Here is a 25,264-nt window from a genome sequence, read left to right as displayed (position 1 = left end):
GTTCTTCAAAGGGTTCTCCTATGGGGACAGCCGAAGAACCCTTTTAGGTTCTAGATATCACCTTTTTTTCTAAGAGTATAGCAATGAGTAAGTGGAGCAGACACGGTGCGCTCGCACTGTAAGGGGACATCGGCTGCGCTGATAGACAGACTTGATCATCTCTCCATCAGTAGACAACGTGAGACACATTTGATAGAAGTACCGAAAGTAACAGTTCTAGTATCGAAAAAGTAACAAAGTTTCGGTATACCGTGCAACACACACACACATGCACACACATGTTCAATACCAGGATCTTGTCTACTACAGACATCTGACTCGCAATCATACAGTATATACCCTTAATGTACAGCTCCAGTGCCCACACATGCATGACCAGGCACAGACCACGCAACCCTCATGATCAAGGGTTACCATATAATGTCATTAACCTGTCTATCAGCCCACACGTTCTGTAACCATAATGAAAGCTCTATGTATTTCAACTAGCTATGACTCATTCATCATTGATGGATCACTAGGAAATGTATATTAAGCATTCTCTCCTGGCAACCACTTTACTATTTTCACTGATTAAAGAAATGGTGATCTATTTAATAAATACAGTATATGGATGCTAAGGTTGATGGATAGACAGACAGACATACAGTGCCTCCAGAAAGTGTTCAAACCCCTTGACATTTCCCACATTTTGTTGTTATAGCCTGAATTTAAAAATGTTTACATTTAGATGTTTGGTCACTGGCCTAGACACAGTACCCCAATAATGTCAAAGTGAAACTGAAACAAGTGAAACAAATTAATTAAAAAAAAATATATAAAATGTCTTGAGTCAATAAGTATTTAACCCCTTTGTTATGGGTTAAAGTAAAAATGTGCTTAACAAACAAAAAATAAAAAGCGTTGGCATCACTCTGTCTGCAATAATAGGGTTTAACATGATTTTTTGAATGACTACCTCATCTCTGTCCCCCAATCAAGCAGTGAATTTCTAACACAGATTCAATCACAAAGACCAGGGACGTTTTCCAATGCCACACAAAGAAGGGAAGCTATTGCTAGATGAGTAAAAATACAAAATGCAGACAGTAAATATCCCTTTGAGCATGGTGAAGTTATTCATTTGGCTTTGGATGGTGTATAAATACACCCAGTCACTACAAAAATACAGGCTTCCTTCCTAACTCGATTGTCGAAGAGGAAGGGAACCACTCCGGGATTTCACCATGAGGCCAATTGTGACTTTAAAACAGTTACATAGTTTAATGGCTGTGATAGGAGAAAACAGGATGGATCAACAACATTGTAGTTACTCCACAATACTAATGAAAACAAGGAAGCCTGTACAGAATACAAATATTCCAAAACATGCATCCTGTTTGCATCAAGGCACTAAAGTAATACTGCAAAAAATGTGGCAAAGCAAATCACTTTTTGTCCTGAATACAAAGTGTTAAGTTTGGGGCAAATTCAATGCAACACAAAACTGAGTACCACTCTCGATATTTTCCGCATCATGTTATGGATATGCTTGTAATCATTAAGGAATGGGGGAGTTTTGAAGATAAAAAATAAATGGGATAGAGCTAAGCACAGGAAAAATCTTAAAGGAAAACCTTTCCACCAGACACTGGGAGATGAATTCACCTTTCAGCAGGACAACAACCTAAAACACAAGGCCAAATATACACTGGAGTTTTTTACCAAGAAGATAGTGAATGTTCCTGAATTACCGAGTTACAGTTTTGCCTTAAATTTACTTGAAATCTATGGCAAGACCTGAAAATGGTTGTCATCAACAATCAATTTGACAAAGCTTGAAGAATCTTGATAACAATAATGGGAACATTTTGCACAATCTAGGTGTGGAAAGCTCTTACATACTTACTCAGAAAGACTCACAGTTGTAATCACTGCCAAAGGTGCTTCTACAAAGTATTGACTCAGGGGTGTGAATACTTGTGTATTTAATTTTCAGAAAATTTGTCATGGGGTATTGTGTGTGTAGATGGACCATTTTAAATTCAGGCTGTAACATAACAAAATGTGGGATAAGTCAAGGGGTATAAATATTTTCTGAAGGCATAGGTAGACAAATAAATAATGTGAAGTAATATATGACTAACTGACCCATACAGGCAGACAGTCAGGCAGACAGGCAGACAGAGATATTTAGATGTTCCAGATAATGTTCCTTTCCCTGTGTTCTCTAGGAGGGAAGCCATTCTTCACACGGAACCCAGCGGAGCTGAAGGGAACTTTCATCAACACCAAACTGAAGAAGAGCCGCCGCGGATTCGGCTTCACCGTAGTTGGGGGCGACGAGCCGGATGAGTTCCTGCAGATCAAGAGTTTAGTCCTGGACGGTCCTGCTGCTGTGGATGGGAAGATGGAGACAGGTGCAGTACACTGCTTCAGCCCACCGAGGGCACTGTTTTGCACCATTTATACAGAAAGCATTTGCCCCATTCCTATGGGGGTTGAAGTGATTGATTAAGCTAAAAGTTAAGCATATAGGGGCCATACAGTATGTCACGATACTTGCACCCTACATAGTACATTAATTGTATTACTTACTGTGCTACTAACTGTGTTACTAATGTGCTTGTAATCCTGTTACTGTATTACTAACTGTCCTCTCCGTCTCCCTCCCTCCCCTCCTGTAGGTGATGTGATAGTGAGTGTGAATGACACCATCGTTCTGGGCTACACCCACGCCCAGGTGGTGAAGATCTTCCAGTCCATTCCGATCGGCTCCATGGTGGACCTGGCCCTGTGCCGTGGCTACCCCCTGCCCTTTGACCCTGACGACCCCAACACCAGCCTGGTGACCTCCGTGGCCATCCTGGACAAGGAGCCCATCATCGTTAATGGCCAGGAGAGCTACGACTCTCCGTCCAGCCACGGCAGTCAGACCGGAGGGCCTGTTAACGGGATGAGGGAGCCGCGGGCCCACAGTCCCTCAGCAGAGGTGGCGTCCAACGGCTCTCACGGCTACTCCTCCAGCGACGTGGTCACCCTGGCATCATCCATCGCTGGGCAGCCAGAGCTGATCACAGTGCACATGGAGAAAGGCGATAAGGGCTTTGGGTTCACCATCGCTGACAGCCTGACGGGAGGGGGTCAGAGGGTGAAGCAGATCGTGGATTACCCCCGCTGCAGGGGCCTGAAGGAGTCAGACATTCTGATGGAGGTGAACAAGAGGAACGTCCAGAGCATGAGCCACAACCAGGTGGTGGACCTGCTCAGCAAGTGTCCCAGAGGGAGCGAGGTCACCATGCTGGTGCAGAGAGGTACGTAGTCCACTGATCATGGTCAGGAGGGAGGCAAAGGAGAAAAGGGATGGAAGGATGGGATCAAGATGTGTCTGGTTATGATGATATGTCAACCGCCCAGAGGGGAGGGGGAAGGATGGTGGTGTGTCACCAGAAAAGGCATAGTGTCTGGCCAGCAGCATGAATAGCTAAGATTAAGGGAAAGAGTGAGTAAGTGGATGAATGAAGGAGGGAGTGGGTGTAACTTTGAGAAGGAGTGAGAGCTGAAGAGAGTAGGTGATCAGATGAGTGAGAGCAGGATTGGGTGGTAGGGTGGAGAGCAGGGGCAGGATGGAGGAAGAGACAGAGAAGAAGAGAAAATTAGTGTTAGGTCAGGGACTCTTATCTGTCATGAATATGGATGGGAAGTGACTCTGCTGAGACACCGCTAGTCTCCGTGTGTTCTGTCAGGTCAATCTGTGAAATAGGCCCTCCTGCCTTTCTCTCTCGTCTTTTTCTATCTGTTTCACTTATTATTTTCACTGGTCTCTAGCTCAATCTTTTTTTCTCTCACTTTGTCTTTCACATATTCTTTCTCACTTTGTATCTCTCTTACACAATCTTTCTCACCCTCTCTCTGTCTGTCTTCATCTCTGGCTCTGTGTTTGCGTTGCTTAGAGTATACTTGTGTGTGTTAATGGTGAGAGGGCTCAGCCAAAGACGCTGTCTTACCCTGATGAAAGTGTCTTGTTTTTCAATTACCATGGGAGAGAGAGAAAGAAAGTGGAAAATAGATAAAGAGTGGAACACAGGGTAAGGTGGGGTGAAAAGAGACGAAGGGATAGGTAAAGTGATACATAGAAGAGAGAACAGTCATTGATTCTGATTAGAGGAATAAGTGAATGGGAGGCAGAGCTAGTCGAGGCCATTAGCAGCAGAAGAGCTGTTTTCACACATCATTAATGTCTGTGATTGACCTTCCTCTGTCACTACAACCCGGACCATCTGTCCAACATGACTAACCACTGGAGATGAAACATAATAGGCCTGCTCAAAACCTTGGTAGAGGAATGAAGTTGAACCTATAGGTGCATGTGTACAGTCGTGGCCAAAAGTTTTGAGAATGACACAAATATTAATGTTCACAAAGTTTGCTGCTTCAGTGTCTTTAGATATTTTTGTCAGATGTTACTATGGAATACAGAAGTATAATTACAAGCATGTCATACCTGTCAAAGGTTTTTATTGACAATTACATGAAGTTGATGCAAAAAGTCAATATTTGCTGTGTTGACCCTTCTTTTTCAAGACCTCTGCAATCCACCCCGGCATGCTGTCAATTAACTTCTGGGCCACATCCTGACTCATGGCAGCCCATTCTTGCATAATCAATGCTTGGAGTTTGTCAGAATTTGTGGGTTTTTGTTTATCCACCCACCTCTTGAGGATTGACCACAAGTTCTCAATGGGATTAAGGTCTGGGGAGTTACATGGCCATGGACCCAAAATATTGATGTTTTGTTCCCCGAGCCACTTAGTTATCACCTTTTCCTTATGGCAAGGTGCTCCATCATGCTGGAAAATCATTGTTCGTCACCAAACTGTTCCTGAATGGTTGGGAGAAGTTGCTCTCAGAGCATGTGTTGGTACCATTCTTTATTCATGGCTGTGTTCTTAGGCAAAATTGTGAGTGAGCCCACTCCCTTGGCTGAGAAGCAACCCCACACATGAATGGTCTCAGGATGCTTTACTGTTGGCATGACACAGGACTGATGGTAGCGCTCACCTTGCCTTCTCCGGACAAGCTTTTTTCCGAATGCCCCAAACAATCGGAAAGGGGATTCATCAGAGAAAATGACTTTATCCCAGTCCTCAGCAGTCCAATCCCTGTACCTTTTGCAGAATATCAGTCTGTCCCTGATGTTTTTCCTGGAGAGAAGTGGCTTCTTTGCTGCCCTTCTTGACACCAGGCCAACCTTCCAAAAGTCTTCGCTTCACTGTGCATGCAAATGCACTAACACCTGCCTGCTGCCATTCCTGAGCAAGCTCTGTACTGGTGGTGCCCTGATCCGGCAGCTGAATCAACTTTAGGAGACAATCCTGGCACTTGCTGGACTTTCTTGGGCACCCTGAAGCCTTCTTCACAACAATTGAACCGCTCTCCTTGAAATTCTTGATGATCTGATATATGGTTGATTTAGGTGCAATCTTACTGGCAGCAATATCCTTGCCTGTGAAGCCCTTTTTATGCAAAGCAATGATGACGGCACGTGTTTCCTTGCAGGTAATCATGTTTGACAGAGGAGTATATGCAAATTGCCATCATTCAAACTGAGGCAGCAGGCTTTGTGAAAATGTATATTTGTGTCATTGTCAAAACTTTTGGCCACGACTGTACACTAAAACCTTACTCAACAGCGTTCTTACCCTACCGTGTTAAAATAATTTGCTACGTTTTTTTGCGAGGCTAGAGAAAGAGACAAACTGTTAATAGCAACCACCATCCATACAGTTTGTAAAAATATGCTTATCTGGGTTCAGCCCCCATAGTTGGTGAAATTGCTAACCCTGCCCTATATCCCTATTAGCTGAGGGTGGGGATATGCAGGCAGCATCAATTATGATTTCTAATGAGTTGACCTTGTGTGCCTGGGCTGAAATGACAGTGCTGTATTGTGTTAAATGTCTGCATCATTATTGGCCTCTCCCTTAGCGTAGAAGGCAGGTGATCATTACACTAGACCCAGGTCAGGTCCTTGGTCAGTTTCCTGCTGATGAGGTACTGAGAAACTGTGGGCTTGTGTTGACTTTGTTATGGAGGATTGGATTGTCTTTGAAGCTATGAGCAGGTCAGCAGAGCAGCAGATTGATGATGTCGGTGAGGAGGGAGCTGCAGCTGTCTGGCTGGCTGTCTGGTTGGCTGTCAGAGGAGGAGGATGCAGTGACCTTTCTGGTGATTAGGAGCCATAATGCCTCATAAACCACAACAAACAACACCTTTAGAGGATCAGAGGAGGGGGAAGGAGGAGGACAGGGTAGTCAGGAAAGAGAATAAGAGGGAGGAGTCAAAGATGGGGAATGTCCAAGGTGTATGTGTTTAGAGAGGAGAGTGAAGAGGAAAGGAGGTAGAGGAGGCGGATAAGGTGACGAGAGAAAGGGAGGAGGAGGAGACTCAACAAGGCTCAATGGCAGGGTCAAAAATCTGGCTTGCTTACTCAGGGTTCAAGACTAACTTTTTCCACAGGTGGCACTGATGCTTCCAACTTTTTCACTTGAAGGCACCAGCAAATGATTTGGTCACACAATGTGTCAGAACCAGGCTAATAATGACTAGCCATATTTAAAATTAACATGGCTTTGCTGGGCTTGACATTCAGGTAAATATGCCAGTGGCACACCGGGCCATTGCCAACTGAAAGATACTGGCCTGAATAAAAAGAGTACTGGACTGGGAAAGTGAATTATGTTATCTTTCATTTGCGGGCTTAGCAAGTAGCCTATAGCCTATAATGACCTACCCTTCATACACAAATAATTACATTTGAACTTGACAATATCATATTTACATTGATTGTTTGGAGGAAAATGTTTTACCTTTGCACAATCATAAAAAATGTGTTATTGTTAGCAATTTTGAACAGTCACTAAAGTTGTAAAAGATGTATAAAATCAGTTTTATCTTTTGGTAAATTTTTAACTGTTTCTGAGTTTTCCTAATTTGTTTAGCTTTTCACTATCAAAATCACACTTTATTTTATAGAAACATTTTTTAAAAATCTGATGTTTCAAGTCCACAACAATGCTTAAACCACATAGGAGACCACTTTTGAGGTCGGGGAACAATAAAAATTGGAGGGTATAGTTGCCCTTTAACAAAATTGCACACCTTGCAAGAGACCGTTGTGTTTGGGTAGCAGTGTTTTTGTACTGTATAATTTACAGTGTAGGCTACATGTGATAGCAGAGTTTGCTAAACAATGCCCCGTGATACAAATCATCATGATATCATTCTGCCACATAGGCCTACTTTTTAGTCAACATTTAATTGGGAAGTTTTTGGGGGGAAAGCCTTAGAAAACAGCACATGATGACTGAATTTGGCCTCCTGAGTGGCACAGTAGTCTAATACACTGCATTGTCAGGAGTCAGCTAACCTGGAGTCTAATTAATGAGACGAGATTGGAGATGTTGGTATGACCTATAAAAAACACTCACAATTTGAGTTTGCTATTCACAAGAAGCATTACCTTATGTGAATCTTGGCTCGAACAAAAGATATCTCAGAAGACCTAAGATTAAGAATTGTTGACTTACATAAAACTGGAAAGGTTTACAAAAGGATCTCTAAAAGCCTTGATGTTCATCAGTCCATGGTAAGACAAATTGTCTATAAATGGAGAAAGTTCAGCACTGTTGCTACTCTCCCTAGGAGTGCCGTTCTGCAAAGATGACTGCAAGAGCACAGTGCAGAATGCTCAATGAGGATAAGAAGAATCCTAGAGTGTCAGCTAAAGACTTACAGAAATCTCTGGAACATGCTAACATCTCTGTTGATCAGTCTACGATACGTAAAACACTAAACAAGAATGATGTTCATGGGAGGACACCACGGAAGAAGCCACTGCTGTCCAAAAAAAACATTGCTGCACGTCTGAAGTTTGCAAAAGTGCACCTGGATGTTCCACAGCGCTACTGGCAAAATAATCTGTGGACAGATGAAACTACAGTTGAGTTGTTTGGAAGGAACACAGAACACTATGCATGGAGAAAAAAAGGCACAGCACACCAACATCAAAACCTCATCCCAACTGTAAAGTATGGTTGAGGGAGCATCATGGTTTGGGGCTGCTTTGCTGCGTCAGGGCCTGGACAGCTTGCTATCATCGACGGAAAAATGAATTCCCAAGTTTATCAAGACATTTTGCAGGAGAATGTTAGGCTATCTGTCCATCAATTGAAGCTCAACAGAAGTTGGGTGATGCAACAGGACAACGACCCAAAACACAGAAGTAAATCAACAACAGAATTGCTTCAACAGAAGAAAATACGCCTTCTGGAGTGGCCCAGGCAGAGTCCTGACACTCAACTTGATTGAGATGCTGTGGCGTGACCTCAAGAGAGCATTTCACACCAGACATCCCAAGAATATTGCTGAACTGAAAAAGTTTTGTAAAGTGGAATGGTCCAAAATTCCTCCTGACCGTTGTGCGGGTCTGATCCACAAATACAGAAAACGTTTGGTTGGTTATATTTGCCAAAGGAGGGTCAACCTGTTATTAAATCCAAGGGTTAACATACACACACTTTTTCCACCCTGCACTGTGAATGTTTACACGGTGTTCAATAAAGACATGAAAATATATATTTTTTTGTGTGTTGTTAGTTTAAGCAAACGGTTTGTCTATTGTTTGACCTAGATGAAGATCAGATCTAATTGAATGACCAATTTATGCAGAAATCCAGGTATTTCCAAAGGGTTCACATACTTTTTCTTGCCACTGTATATATTCTGGCGTACAGCAGGTCAGCCACCGGGGGAGACTCGTCGAGGCCTGGTGACAGACGGAGTATACATCACGAGGCGATGGCTCCATCTGCTGGACGTGCCAGGTCTCGACGGGTTCTCCGCCCAGGACTAATTGGGGCTGATTGGGGAGTTGGTGAGTAATCAAGGGCTGATTGCTCACCAACTGTACAAGCCCCATAAAGCTGCCAGAAGGGCAGCACACAGGAGAGGACTGGGGGAAGAAAGGTGACTTCCGTGTCGTTGGAGACAGTGACAAGCTAAGACGTTTGTGTGCCCGACAGGATACAGCAAGACCCAGAGCCCAGAAGACGGTATCCCGGAGAGTCTCATGGGGGAGACCTATCCTTTTCTTTTGATTTATTATTTAATAAACACCCTTGAAACCGAGCTAATCATACTCTGTCCGTGTCTGATCTGTGTAAACATCTTGACCCAACCCCCCCATGGTCTGCCACAATATATTTATTTGAAGGAAATTGTGAACCAAAAACCAATATGACCCGCTAGAGTTTTTTTCACTGACACCCTAGTGACAAATATTTCACCTCAAAAAAATGTTTCACTTACATATAAAAAATGTTTTCTCATACCTAAATACCTACTATTTAGAGTGCAAGTACAGGTGTTCAGACACAGCCAATGATGATAGAAAAGGTTGGTTTAGGGAAGAGAGGGAGGAGGACAGGAAAAGGGGACAGACACCCTCAGGTAGATGAATAAAACATGTAATTTCTGCATCTGTATACACTGTCTATTTACCACCACAAACCGATGCTGGCACTAAGACCACACTCAACGAGCTGTATAGGGCCATAAACAAACAAGAAAATGCTCATCCAGAGGTGGCACTCCTAGTGGCCGGTGATATTAATGCAGGAAAACTTAAATCCGTTTGACCTAATTTCTACCAGCATGTCACCTGTTTAACTAGAGAGATAAAATGCATACAAAGCAAGCAAAAACTCCAACAGGAAGTACCAGTGATGAAGCGATGAAGCGGACACTAAGCTATACGACTGTTTCGCTAGCACTGACTGGAATAAGTTCCGGTATTCATCCAATGGCATTGAGGAGTTTACCACATCCGTCACTGGCTTCATTAATAAGTGCATCAACGGCATTCTCCCCAGAGTGACCATGCGTACATATCCCAACCAGAAGCCATAGAATACAGGCAATGCCCACACCGAGCTAAAGGCTAGAGCTGTCGCTTTCAAGGAGCAGGACACTAATCTGGACGCTTATAAGAAATCCTGCAACGGCCTCTGACAAACCATCAAACAGCTCACATCAACACCATCATTCCAGAAACCCTGGACCCACTCTAATTTGCATACCGCCCCAACAGATCCACAGATCTCTATTGCACTCCACACTGCCCTTTCCCACCTGAACAAAAGGAACACCTTTGTGAGAATGCTGTTCATTGACTACAGCTAAGTGTTCAACACCATAGTGCCCTCCAAGCTCATCACTAAGGTAAGGACCCTGGGACTGAACACCTCCCTCTGCAATTGGATTCTGGACTTCCTGACAGGCAGCCCCCAGGTGGTGAGGGTAGGCAACAGCACAGCTGCCACTGATGCATGATCAGTCCCATCCTGTATTCCCTGTTCACCCACGACTGCTTGGCCACGCACGACTCCAACACCATCGTTAAGGGTTTGCCGACGACACAGCGATGGTAAGCCTGATCACTGACGACTATGAGACAGCCTATAGGGAGGAGGTCAGAGACCTGGCAGTATGGTGCCAGGACAACAACCTCTCCCTCAACGTGGGCAAGACAAAGAAGCTTATTGTGGACTACTGGACACTGAGGGACAAACACGCCCCCATTCACATCGACGGGGCTGTAGTGGAACGGGTCGAGTGCTTCAAGTTCCTCAGTGTCCATATCATTAAGGACCTATTATGGTCCAAACACACCAACATAGTCGTGCTACTGCCCAGCAAGCGGTACCGGAGTGCCATGTCTGGGCCCAAAAGGCACCTGAACAGCTTCTACCCCCAAGCCTTAAGACTGCTGAACAGTTAATCAAAAGGCTACCCGGAAAATTTACATTGACCCCCTTTATTATTTATTTGTTTATTTATCTTAATTGTTTTTACACTGACTCCCTTGCAATGGCTCTATGCACACTCACTAAACTCTACCCAAACACTCACATATACTACAGTGACACTCCAACACAAACACACACTATCTACAGTTGAAGTGGGAAGTTTACATACACTTAGGTTGGAGTCATGAAAACTCGTTTTTCAACCACTCCACAACTGTCTTGTTAAACTATAGTTTTGTCAAGTCGGTTAGGACATCTACTTTGTGCATGACACAAGTCATTTTTCTAACAACTGTTTACAGACAGATTATTTCACTTAGAATTCACTGCATCACAATTCCAGTGGGTCAGAAGTTTACATACACTAAGTTGACTGTGCCTTTAAACAGCTTGGAAAATTCCCGAAAATGATGTCATTGCTTTAGAAGCTTCTGATGGGCTTATTGACATAATTTGAGTCAATTGGAGGTGTACCTGTGGATGTATTTCAAGGCCTACCTTCAAACTCAGTGCCTCTTTGCTTGACTTCATGGAAAAATCTAAATAAATCAGCCAAGACCTCAGAAACAAAATGGTAGACCTCCACAAGTCTGGTTCATCCTTGGGAGCAACTTACAAAAGTCTGAAGGTACCACGTTCATCTGTACAAACAATAGTACGCAAGTATAAACAGCATGGGACCACGCAGCCGTCATACCGCTCAGGAAGGAGACACGTTCTGTCTCCTAGAGATGAACGTACTTTCGTGCGAAAAGTGCAAATCAATCCCAGAACAACAGCAAAGGACCTTGTGAAGATGCTGGAGTAAAACGAGTCCTATATCGACATAACCTGAAAGGCCGCTCAGCAAGAAAGAAGCCACTGCTCCAAAACCGCCATAAAAAAGCCAGACTACGGTTTGCAACTGCACATGGGGACAAAGATCGTACTTTTTGGAGAAATTTCCTCTGGTCTGAAAAGAATATAACTGTTTGGCCATAATGACCATCATTATGTTTGGAGGAAAAAGGGCGACGCTTGCAAGCCGAAGAACACCATCCCACCGTGAATCACGGGGGTGGCAGCATCATGTTGTGGGAGTGCTTTGCTGCAGGAGGGACTGGTGCACTTCACAAAATAGATGGCATCATGAGGCAAGAAAATTATGTGGATATATTGAAGCAACATTTCAAGACATCATTCAGGAAGTTAAAGCTTGGTCGCAAATGCGTCTTCCAAATGGACAATGACCCCAAGCATACTTCCAAAGTTGTGGAAAAATGGCTTCAGGACAACAAAGTCAAGGTATTGGAGTGGCCATCACAAAGCCCTGACCACAATCCTATAGAAGTTTTGTGGGCAGAACTGAAAAAGTATGTGCAAGCAAGGAGGCCTACAAACCTGACTCAGTTACACCGGCTCTGTCAGGAGGGATATGCCAAAATTCCCCCAACCAAATACTAATTGAGTGTATGTAAACTTCTGACCCACTGGGAATGTGATGAAATAAATAAAAGCTGAAATAAATCATCCTCTCTACTATTATTCTGAAATTTCATATTATTAAAATAAAGTGGTGATCCTAACTGACCTAAGGGAATTTTTACTATGATTACATGTCAGGAATAGTAAAAAACTGAGTTTGAATGTATTTGGCTAAGGTGTATGTAAACTTCCGACTTCAACTGTATGTTCATACAGACAAAACACACACACACACACAAATTAATATTCACACCACACTTACACAGACACATTTTCACACTTCACATATTATGCTGCTACTCTGTTTATTATATATCCTGATTGCCTAGTCACTTTTACCCCTGCACATTGACTCGGTACTGCGTGTGTAAACCCTCGTTCTTGTTTTTATTGTTTTGTTTTTTCCTTTTTTATTTAGCAAATATTTTCTTACTTTTTAACTCTGCATTGTTGGGAATGGGCTGTAAAGTCTACACATGTCGTATTCGGCGCATGCGACCAATACAATTAGATGTGATCTGTTCTGAGAGTGAGTGAGATGACTGGAAGCACAATGTCACAAGAAACATACAAGAGGTGTACATCATGACATCAAAACAATATGCAGACAACAGCCACAATTCTAGCATCCTCTATCACTTGGTGTCATTTTAGATTACTCTCTGGTTTGGATACTGAACGTCTGTATTAAAACGACTGCTAAGATAGCTGTCTTCCCTTGTCAAAAAGAGCCATTAGCATTATTAGAGATGTGCCATGTCATAGTCATCCCTAAATATTGCCAGAAATCTGTTTATGATGATACAACACTTCAGCATTATTAGAGATGTGCCACGATAACATAGTCATCCCTAAACATTGCCAGAAAACGGTTTATGATGATACAACAGTTGAGCATTATTAGAGATGTGCCATGTCATAGTCATCCCTAAACATTGCCAGGAAACTATTCATGAAAATACAGCAGTTCAGCATTACTGGAGATGCGCCTTGATGTCATAGTGATCCCTATCCATTCCCAGAATTTTTTTTATGATGATACTACACTTCAGCATTATTAGAGATGTGCCATTTCATAGTCATCCCTAACCATTCCCAGAAAAATGTTTATGATGATACAACACTATAGCATTATTAGAGATGTGCCATGTCATAGTCATCCCTAAACATTGCCAGAAATCTGTTTATGATGATACAACAGTGCAGCATTATTAGAGATGTGCCATGATGTCACAGTCATCCCTAACAATTGCCAGAAAACTGTTTATGATGATACAACACTTCAGCATTATTAGAGATGTGCCATGTCATAGTCATCCCTAAACATTGCCAGAAAAATGTTTATGATGATGCAACAGTTCAGCATTATTAGAGATGTGCCATGATGTAATAGTCATCCCTAAACATTGCCAGAAATCTGTTTAGGATGATACAACAGCTCAGCATTATTAGATATGTGCCATGTCATGCTCATCCCTAAACATTGCCAGAAAACAGTTTATGATGATACAACAGCTCAGCATTATTAGAGATGTGCCATGTCATAGTCATCCCTAAACATTGCCAGGAAACTGTTCATGATGATACAGCAGTTCAGCATTACTGGAGATGTGCCTTGATGTCATTGTCATCCCTATCCATTCCCAGAAAAATGTTTATGATGATACAACACTTCAGCATTATTAGAGATGTGCCATTTCATAGTCATCCCTAACCATTGCCAGAAAACTGTTTATGATGATACAACACTTCAGCATTATTAGAGATGTGCCATGTCATTGTCATCCCTAAACATTGCCAGAAAACTATTTGTGATGATACAACACTTCAGCATTATTAGAGATGTGCCACGATAACATAGTCATCCCTAAACATTGCCAGAAAACTGTTTATGATGATACAACAGCTCAGCATTATTAGAGATGTGCCATTTCATAGTCATCCCTAAACATTGCCAGGAAACTATTCATGAAAATACAGCAGTTCAGCATTATTAGAGATGTGCCATGTCATTGTCATCCCTAAACATTGCCAGAAAACTGTTTATGATGATGCAACACTTCAGCATTATTAGAGATGTGCCATGTCATAGTCATCCCTAAACATTGGCAGAAAATTGTTTATGATGATACAACAGTTCAGCATTATTAGAGATGTGCCATGTCATAGACATCCCTAAACATTGCCAGGAAACTATTCATGAAAATACAGCAGTTCAGCATTTATCCTTATTGCCCCAGGGGGCCCGTGGTTTTCTGCACAATAGAGTTTCTGTTAAATGTAAAATGTGTTTGTTTATGGAGAAGAAATGCTCACGTAGACACTTCGAGAATGGATTATCCGTTAGGGGTTCTGTTTTGCTGGCTACGCAGTAACAAATTTAAATTAATGCGTATTGTCTAGCTGTAAAATGTGTTTTGTCAGTACATCAATACGTGCCACAATTGAATGTATCTGAATTGAATTGAATGGTGGCTTGGATGTAGAACATCCCAATGAATGGGCCTCCTAATTTTCTTTGACGAACCCAAAGAATAATATCATGAGAGAGGAGAGGCAGAGGGAGAGGGAGAATGTTTTAGGTAAACATACAGTACATTAACCCTTCTCATCCTCGCCCACCCTTACCTCTCCTCCTTTCCTCCATCAAACCCTTCCACCCACAATATTTCTCGTCCCCCTCCCCTACTCTCTCCTGGAGAGGTTAGTCGTACATATCCTCCATCTTGCCTTTGTTGCCATGACAATGCTTCGCAGCACCTCAGGAGGAACTGTCCACTGGGTGATGATGGATCACAAGATCACTGTACTGACAGGCAGGGAGAGAGAGAGGAGATAAATGGGAAAAAGAAAAGAGGTGAGGGTTAAATCAACAAAATAGGAAGTGATGGCGAGGTGTATTGAAAGAGAACGTGGGGATGTACTGTATAAAGGAAGGAAGAGTGGCAAAGAGAAAGAAGTAGGGACTAAAATTCAAAAGAGAAGTTTAGCCAAACAAAAGAGGACATTTATGTGGTTCTTGTAGCACTGTGATGTATGGGCAGTTGAGAATGACCATTCATTCCCTTCGTGTGGGCACTGCTGAGAACATAGCCAAGGCTGCAGCCTGATCCAAGCATAGAAACAGCAAGCAATTTACTAACTGCTATTGTTCCACTCTGAAAGAATATTTGTCATGTACCCACACGCATATACACCCCCCCACACACACACTCAAAAGTTGACTCTCACATCCCCACTTACACACGCATAATCAAACACATTTTTGCAAATCTTAAACCAATGCTGACATAGTAATATATGATTTTGAAATCATCAGTTCCTCTACATCTGTGTTTGACATGAAAATAGGAAGTGGGTTTCTGCACACACAGACAGACACACACACACACACACAGTTTGTGACAGATCGCCAGGACATATTTTCAAGGCCTGATGAAATATAGAACCACCCCCCAATCCCACACACTGTAACACACACATACACACTCACACACAAACCCATAAGCATATGCACGTGTTGTCATATGTCAACATGCATACATTCTCACACATATGGATGCATGCACCCCCCCCCCCCCACACACACACACTTTCTCCCCATAATCTGGCCATTTAATAGCTGTTTCTATCCAGTCTGCTGGCTGGGTCTGACACTCTTGAAACAGACCCAAGGAGTCCCTCTCTGAGCTGTGTAAAAGCTCAACTCACAGGCTACACTGCTCTTTCACGCCAACACGGTTTTTACCTCCCTTCACAGTATAATAACAATGACCAGGCCCTTTTAGTCATTCAGACAGCATGGTCTGCTCAGTATTCATAAGACTGGGCCTTTTAAGCCTGTGTTGCATCCATAGTGATCAGTTCAATAGTGATCAGTTCAGAGGCCTTTAAAAGGAGCAACGGGCCAACGGATTCATGGTTCCGTTTCAGAGTATTGGAATTGCCCCTATATCATATGTATGTGTGTTTTTCACACGTTGCTGTGTGTGAGTATGTTACACATGTACTGTATGCATGTGCATCTATACATGTGTGAATGGCCATGCGTGAAGGCAGCAATGTGCGTTTCCCTCCTTCAATATGTGACAATCAATTTCCTATCGTTCCTTGTGTATGAATGGATCTCAACATAACCTTGGCATTCATCCAGATTTTACACACAGTGGCAGCAAGGACAGAACTGCGATAGGGTTGCATCAATATCACAGTGCTGGAACTACTGTAACACAGTGAGGCGCTGAACGATGCATTAACATGCATTAGTACAACATGTAAATGTGTTGCTTTAGCTGATACAAGCTGGCTGACTGCAGAACAGGGGTCAAGGCCATTTCAATTCATGTCAATGTAATAGTGGGGATTCAATTCACATTGGGAAATGCACCAGATTATTTACTATTTGTTTGTTTTTCAATTTGATGTGTACATAAAGTTTAATGCTAGCTTGGTCCCAGATCTGTATGTACTTCAGCTGCTGCTCTTCAGACTATAGATATATTTTTGAGTGGCGTTAGGTAACCCAGCTAGAACGTAACAGCCACACCACTAATTGGCCACACCTGAACTTAATGAGTGCTTGTTTCCTTTGAAATGCGGTCTGTTTGAATACACTAGAACATCTTTGTATGCATGAAAACACATTGCATGCTAGCTCCATCCAGCTGGTGCAGCGGACTAGTTACATGGACAGAGAACAGAAGATTATGGGTTTGAATCTCACTGACATGTGACTCATGCCTAAGGAAATTAATTTCCATGTGTCCTATCTGTGCTTGGAGTAAAAAAATGTTTTACCAAAAATTAACCTAGCAGTGTTATTGAAACATTCAGTGAAAGTTTTAAGGAAGTTATCTTCTATGGGCAAGCGTCCCACCCTAGTCAACAGCCAGTGGAATCGCGAAATATCAAAAAAATGCTATAACTTCAATTTCTCAAACATATCACTATTTTACACCATTTTAAAGACAAGACTCTCGTTAATCTAACCACATTGTCCGATTTCAAAAAGGCTTTACAGCAAAAGCAAAACATTAGATTATGTCAGGAGAGTACCCTGCCAAAAATAATCACACAGGCATTTTCAAAGCAAGCATATATGTCACAAAAACCAAAACCACAGCTAAATGCAGCACTAACCTTTGATGATCTTCATCAGATGACACTCCTTGGACAGTATGTTATACAATACATGCATGTTTTGCTCAATCAAGTTCATATTTATATCAAAAACCAGCTTTTTACATTAGCATGTGATGTTCAGACCTAGCATACCCACCGCAAACTTCCGGTGAATTTACTAAATTACTCACGATAAACGTTCACAAAATACATAACAATTATTTTAAAAATTATAGATACAGAACTCCTTTATGCAATCGCGGTGTCAGATTTTAAAATAGCTTTTCGGCGAAAGCACATTTTGCAATATTCTGATTAGATAGCTCAGCCATCACGGCTAGCTAATTTGACACCCACCAAGTTTGGTGCTCACTAAACTCAGAATTTATATTAGAAAAATTGTATTAACTTTGCTGTTCTTCGTCAGAATGCACTCCCATGACTTCTACTTCAACAACAAATGTTGTTTTGGTTCCAAATAATCCATAGTTATATTCAAATAGCTCCGTTTTGTTCGTGCGTTCAGGTCACTATCCGAAGGGTGACGCGCGAGCGCATTTCGTAACAAAAAAAATCTAAATATTCCATTACCGTACTTCAAAGCATGTCAAACGCTGTTCAAAATCAATTTTTATGCAATTTTTTTTCATAAAATAGCGATAATATTCCAACCGGGCGACGTTGTATACATTCAAAGGCTGAAAGAAAAAAATTGAGAATTCTCATGAACGCGCATCTCCAGTGTCACTGTCTCCAGCCCGACCACTCACAAAATCTCCTGCTGTTCTTCGCCCAGAGACAGGAGACACGTCATTCCACTTTCTGGCGCCTTCTGAGAGCCAATGGAAGCCTTAGAAAATGTTACGTTACAGCAGAGATGCTGTATTTTCGATAGAGATGCAACAGAAGGATAACAAATTGTCAGACAGGGCACTTCCTGTATGGAATCTTCTCAGGTTTTGGCCTGCCATATGAGTTCTGTTATATTCACAGACACCATTCAAACAGTTTTAGAAACTTTAGAGTGTTTTCTATCCAAATCTACTAATTATATGCATATTCTCGTTTCTGGGCAAGAGTAGTAACCAGTTTAAATCGGGTACGTTTTTTATCCGGCCGTGCAAATACTGCCCCCTAGCCCCAACAGGATTTATACAAACTAAATGATAATAACTAGTTCTGTAGCAAATGAATAAGAATGTCTCACCCCATATTCAAGAATGGCCTTTTTCCCTTTATTCAGATTACAACCTCACACTTTCAGTTAATATCTCAAATATCGCTACTTTTAAAACAAGCCATTTCAATTTAATCCACTAGAAAAAAAACTGAACAAATAATACAACAAATATTGTGGTTAAACTCAAATATACTATTAGATAAAAAAAAAACACTATTTAATATATATATATTTTTAAATAGGTATAATCTTTGTAAATTATATCATAAATAGGACTGGTGGAGTTATGTCAAACATGCAGCTAACAAAAATATATGGAAATGTCTGCTCTACCCAAAATTACAACCAACTAATTGCAGCAATACCGCAAAAATGGGAAAAAGTTGGGAACTTTACTGTCGGCCCTGCATTATATACCATAATTGGTTAAAGAAAATGGTGATAAATAAAAAAGCATACCAGTTTCATTTAAGGACCAAAAAATTGACAGCTGTGCCATATAGATTGAAAAATAGTTGGAAAGATATTTTCATCGTACCGATTCCATGGCACATACGCAACATACTGATACACAAAACGACGCCGGATTCAAAACTTAGAATTTTTCAATTTAAATTATTATACAAAATTCTTGCAACCAATAGAATGTTATATATATGGTGGATACAACCTTCCCAACTCTGCAGATATTGCTGCCAAGAGACAGAATCATTAGATCATTTGCTTTGGTTTTGTTCATATGTAGCTGGTTTTTGGTCACAGGTCCAGGAATCAATGAAGAATTGCAACATTTACCTGGAGCTAACTCTGCAGATAGCACTACTGGGTGATCTGAAAAGCCATAGTGAATTGATCAATAATATAATAATACTTTAAGCAAAAAAATATATTTTTGATTTACAATCTGTAGAAATTATGAGAATAGAAAGGTTCAGATTTTTTGTGAAACAGCACAGTTGAAAAGTATATGGCAAATATAAATCCAATATGGATGGTGTTAAGAGATAGATGGGAGGGGTTGAATGGACCTGAAGGTTGGGAATAAAAACAACTAATAACAACAAGATAACTAATGTAAACATACTGTGTCTGTAAAACGTATATAGATTCTGAACATTTGTGAAAGAAATAGATGGATAGCTTGAGGTTAAAAGAAGGACAGGAGTAAAAGCAAACAAAATATAACTATTGTAAAATAGACAGTGCCTGCAAAATGTATATAGTATGTTTAAGTTGGAAGTGGAAACTAAGCGTTGTTTTTCACTAGCTTACTCCAATTATGTATGTATGTATGTATGTATGTATGTATGTATGTATGTATGTATGTATGTATGTGTGTGTGTGTGTATGTATGTATGTATGGTATGTACATACGTACCAGTCAAACGTTTGGACACACCTACTCATTCAAGAGTTTTTCTTTATTTTTACTATTTTTGAAATTATAGAATAATAGTGAGGACGTCACAACTATGAACTAACACATATGGAATCATGTAGTAAACAAAAAAGTGTTAAACAAATCAAAATATATTTTAGATTCTTCAAAGTAGCCACCATTGAGGACAGCTTTGCACACTCTTTGAATTCTCTCAACCAGCTTCAGCTGGGATGCTTTTCCAACTGTCTTGAAGGAGTTCCCACATATGCTGAGCTGTTTTTCCTTCACTTTGCGGTCCAACTCATCTCAAACCATCTCAATTGGGTTGAGGTTGAGTGATTGTGGAGGCCAGGTCATCTGATGCAGCACTCCATCACTCTCTTTCTTGGTCAAACAGCCCTTACACAGCCTGGAGGTGTGTTGGGTCATTGTCCTGTTGAAAAACAAATGATAGTCCCACTAAGCACTAACCAGATGGAATGGTGTATCGCAGCAAAATGCTGGGGTAGCCATTGTGGTTGAGTGTGCCTTGAATTCTAAATGAATCTAAGACATTGTCACCAGCAAAGCACCCCCACACCATCACACCTCCTCCTCCATGCTTCACGTGGGAACCACACATGCGGAGATCATCCATTCACCTACTCTGATTCTTACAAAGACATGGCAGTTGGAACCAAAAATCTCATATTTGGACTCATCACACCAAAGGACAGATTTCCACCGGTTTAATGTCCATTGCTCTTGTTCCTTGGCCCAAGCAAGTCTCTTCTTCTTACTGGTGTCCTTTAGTAGTGTTTTCTTTGCAGCAATTTGACCATGAAGGCCGCCTGATTCACACAGTCTTCCTTTCCTGTGGCGGTCCTCATGAGAGCCAGTTTCATCATAGCGCTTAATGGTTTTTGGGACTGCACTTGAAGAAACTTTCAAAGTTCTTGAAATGTTCCGTATTGACTGACCTTCATGTCTTAAAGTAATGATGGACTGTCATTTCTCTTTGGTTAATTGAGCTGTTCTTGCCATAATATGGACTTCGTCTTTTTCCAAAAAGGGCTATTTTCTGTATACCACCCCTACCTTGTCACAAGCATTAAGAAAGAAAGAGATTCCACAAATTAACAAGGTACACCTGTTAATTGAAATGCATTCCAGGTGAATACCTCATGAAGCTGGTTGCGAGAATGCCAAGAGTGTGCAAAGCTGTTGTAATGGCTGTCATCAGAATGAGACCAAAGCGCAGCGTGGAAAGTGTTCATGATGTTTATTTTCACCAAAACACAAAAACTAAAATAACAAAAATTGAAACGAAAGCGCACAGTTCTGTCAGGTACAGATAGGAAACAGAAAACAACTAACACAAAACACAGGTGGGAAAAGGCTGCCTAAGTATGATTCCCAATCAGAGACAACGATAGACAGCTGCCTCTGATTAGGAACCATACTCGGCCAAAAACAAAGAAATAGACAACATAGAATGCCCACCCCACATCACACCCTGACCTAACCAAATAGAGAAATAAAAAGGATCTCTAAGGTCAGGGCGTGACAGTACACCCCCTCCCCCCCAAAGGTGCGGACTCCCGGCCGCAAACCTGAACCTATAGGGGAGGGTTCGGGTGGGCATCGACCCTTGGTGGCAGGCTCCGGTTCGGGGTGTAGCACTGCTCCGCCCGCTGATCCCTCCGCTTTTGTGTAACCGGACCGTGGATCATTGCTGGAAGCTCCGAACTGGGAACCCCCGCTGGAGACTCTGGACTGCGGACCGTCGCTGGAGACTCTGGACTGCGGACCGTCGCTGGAGACTCTGGACTGCGGACCGTCGCTGGAGACTCTGGACTGCGGACCGTCGCTGGAGACTCTGGACTGCGGACCGTCGCTGGAGACTCTGGACTGCGGACCGTCGCTGGAGGCTCTGGACTGCGGACCGTCGCTGCAGGCTCCGCGCCGCGGACCGTCACTGGAGGCTTCGTGCCATGGATCATCACTGGAGTCTTCGTGCCATGGATCATCACTGGAGGCTTCGTATGTGGAGTCGGAACAGGTCTCACCGGACTGGGGAGACACACTGGAGGCCAGGTGCGCATAGCAGGCACAGGGCGTACCAGGCTGGAGAGACGCACTGGTGACCGGGTGCACGGAGCTGGCACAGGATATACTGGGCCGTGGAGGCGCACTGGAGGTCTGGAGCGTAGGGCTGGCACAACCCATCCTGGCTGGATGCTTACTTTAGCCCGGCAAGTGTGGGGCGCTGGCACAGGACGAACTGGGCTGTGAAGGCGCACTGGCGACAGTGCGTAGAGCTGGCGCAGGATATCCTGGACCGAGGAGGCGTACTGGAGACTAGGAGCACTGAGCCTGCACAATCCGTCCTGGCTGAATGCCCACTCTAGCACGGCAAATGCGGGGCGCAGGCACAGAGCGCACCGGGCTATGAATGCGCACTGGAGATATAGTGCGCATCACAGCATAACACGGTGCCTGACTGGTCACATGCTCCACACGGTAAGCACGGGGAGTTGGCTCAGGTCTCCACCCTGACTCCGCCAATCTCCCTGTGTGCCCCCCCACCCCCACACACATTTTATTTTGGAGCTGCCTCTCTTGCTTCCGTTGTTGCCGTGCTAGTTCCTCATAGCGTCGCCGTTCTGCTCTCGCTGCCTCTATCTCCTCCTTCGGACGCCGATACTCCCAGGCCTGCCTCCAGGGTCCTTTCCCGTCTAGGATTTCTTCCCAGGTCCATTCGTCCTGACCACGCTGCTTGGTCCTTTGGTGGTGGTTAGTTCAGTAACGGCTGTCGTCGGAATGAGACCAAAGCGCAGCGTGGAAAGTGTTCATGATATTTATTTTCACCAAAAACACTAAAACAAAAATACCAAAAAATGAAACGAAAGCGCACAGTTCGGTCAGGTACAGATAGGAAACAGAAAACAACTAACCACAAAAGACAGGTGGGAAAAGGCTGCCTAAGTATTCCCAATCAGAGACAACGATAGACAGCTGCCTCTGATTAGTAACCATACTTGGCAAAAACAAAGAAATAGACAATATAGAATGCCCACCCCACATCACACCCTGACCTAACCAAATAGAGAAATAAAACGAATCTCTAAGGTCAGGGCGTGACAGCTGTCATCAAGGCAAAGGGTGGCTACTTTGAAGAATATGACATTTTAAATATATTTTGATTTGTTTTGGTTACTACGTGATTCTATATGTGTTCTACAATGTAGAAAATAGTAAAAATATAGAAAAATTCTGGAATGAGTAGATGTGTCCAAACTTGTGTCCAGACTGGTACAGACTGGTACTTTATTATGGCGGCCGGTAGCCTAATGGTTAGAGCATTGGGCCAGTAACCGAATGGTTTCTGTGTTGAATCCCCGAGCTGACAAGGTAAAACATCTGTCGTTCTGCCCCTGTCTGTCATTCTGCCCCTGAGCAAGGCAGTTAACCCACTGTTCCCCAGGCGCCGAAAACGTGGATGTTGATTAAGTCTCTGATTCAGAGGGGTTGGGTTAAATGCGGAAGACATGTTTCAGTTGAAAGCATTCAGTTGTACAACTGACTAGGTATCCCTCCTTTCCCTATATATATTTGCAAAAAATATATATGGGGAATTGGAAGTGATGCAGACAATTATATTAATCTGTCTGCAATATTAAAAACGAACAAAAAACTAAGTAAAACATTTTCAAAATCGGTTTTAACATGAATGATTTTCACCGATGCAGCAGAATGGGTAAAGAAAGAGCAGGAGGTGGATGCTCTTGTATCATGTGTTAACGTTGGCGGAATGTTGCATGGATGTTTGCAGTGTTTCCCAAATGTTCCATTGATTTTTGCCATGTGTTTTCTTTGTGCTGGGTCGCGGGGATAGTGACAGCCTGAGGGTATGTATGCATCGGCCACACGTGAAACTTAAATCAGTTTAAGATTAAAGTGTAGGATTGGCTTCATCTAAGGTGGATGAGATGTAGGGAGGGATGCCGAGCTCAGGTACTATAGATGAAGATGCCTCAGGGATCAAATACTCATAAGGAGGTATTAATAATATCTTCTCTAGAAGGTACAGATGCAGTACGCTGCCTTATTGTTAAACCGAAAGTGCTGCTGTTGTTTGATAACTAACTTCTAGAAGTGTCAAACTCTTTCACAGGTTGAACGCATTGTCAAACACCCTCATTACAGTTTCCTATCTAGTTAATATACCGCTTTTTTTCTCCAAATGATAAAAACATTGTCTGTTGAATTGATACAAAGACAAAAAATGGAGTGAGGGAGAATAGAGAGCTTATCGGTCTCTGTGTTGCTCTGGCTGTACTTGTTGTCATGGATTCCGTACCAGTTGTTTGAAACAGGTTGATGATTTTATCAGTTGATTTGACAACATACGTTTCTGTTTCACAGAGAAACGCTGTATTAATAGACATCGTATGTGTGGGAGGTTTGAAATAAGATGTTATCTTTAAATGTAACTTATTATTATTATTATTCAACCCATTACTTCTTGCATGTCTTGTATTGTGTGGTATCCACAGACAATTGACTCCCTGTGTGAATATTTCATTAGGAGAGAAGGAGAGTCGGAGGAGAGGTAAGAGAGAGAGAGGTGGGGGAGGGGGTGGATGCCAGCAAGCAAACAACACCATGCAAGGAAAAGGAGGGGGAAGGAATAGGGAAACAAAATCTGCTTTTCAATGTGCGAGTGTTGAGCAGAGGAGCTGAGTTGCTGCCTGCTGTAGGTGAACACACAGAGAGACGTTCAGAAGATGCTCTCAGTGAGAGGGGAGCTGACGCTGGGCTTTCATATCATGCTCAAGCTCCTGGACTCCTTCTCTGCCGGTAATAGTTGAAATTCTGCCTGCAGAGCGCTCTGTCTTGCCGACCCGCCGAGGTTGAACCGATTGGCCACCCAGTTGCGCTTGCTATTGTTTGGTGGTTTAATCGCTTTGTGGCTCAGTGTTCTCTCTCTCTGTGGATCGGTGGATGGGAGCAACCCGCTGCAGCTGTAGCATCAGTCAGTGAGCCTCACTAATGCAGATAGATCAATAGGTATTGTCCTAATACCAGGAGAGAGAGAGAAAGCGGGTGAGAGAGAGCAGATCAGAGATCGCTGTGGCTGACGCGCAATGTAGCGCAGTGGCACTTGTAGAAAGAGGGGATGAGTGAGAAGAAGAGCAAGTGAGAGCTGGACTAGCTCTACTTTTCTCTGCAGCAGGACCCGTCGTCCATCACTCAATCCTTGCATCCCTCTGTCCGTCCGTCCTTCCT

The 25,264-nt window shown here is 42.7% G+C and overlaps 1 pseudogene; it reads left to right on the top strand.

Moving 5' to 3' along the window:
* The window catches only part of LOC106571865 (membrane-associated guanylate kinase, WW and PDZ domain-containing protein 1-like), a 237,494-nt pseudogene that overhangs the window by 176,242 nt on the left and 35,988 nt on the right, over positions 1-25,264 (top strand).

Source organism: Salmo salar, chromosome ssa15 (assembly GCF_905237065.1).
Source record: "Salmo salar chromosome ssa15, Ssal_v3.1, whole genome shotgun sequence".
NCBI lineage: Eukaryota > Metazoa > Chordata > Actinopteri > Salmoniformes > Salmonidae > Salmo > Salmo salar.
The sequence above is the reverse complement of the archived record's forward strand: the minus strand, read 5'-3'. Positions and strand labels throughout refer to the sequence as shown.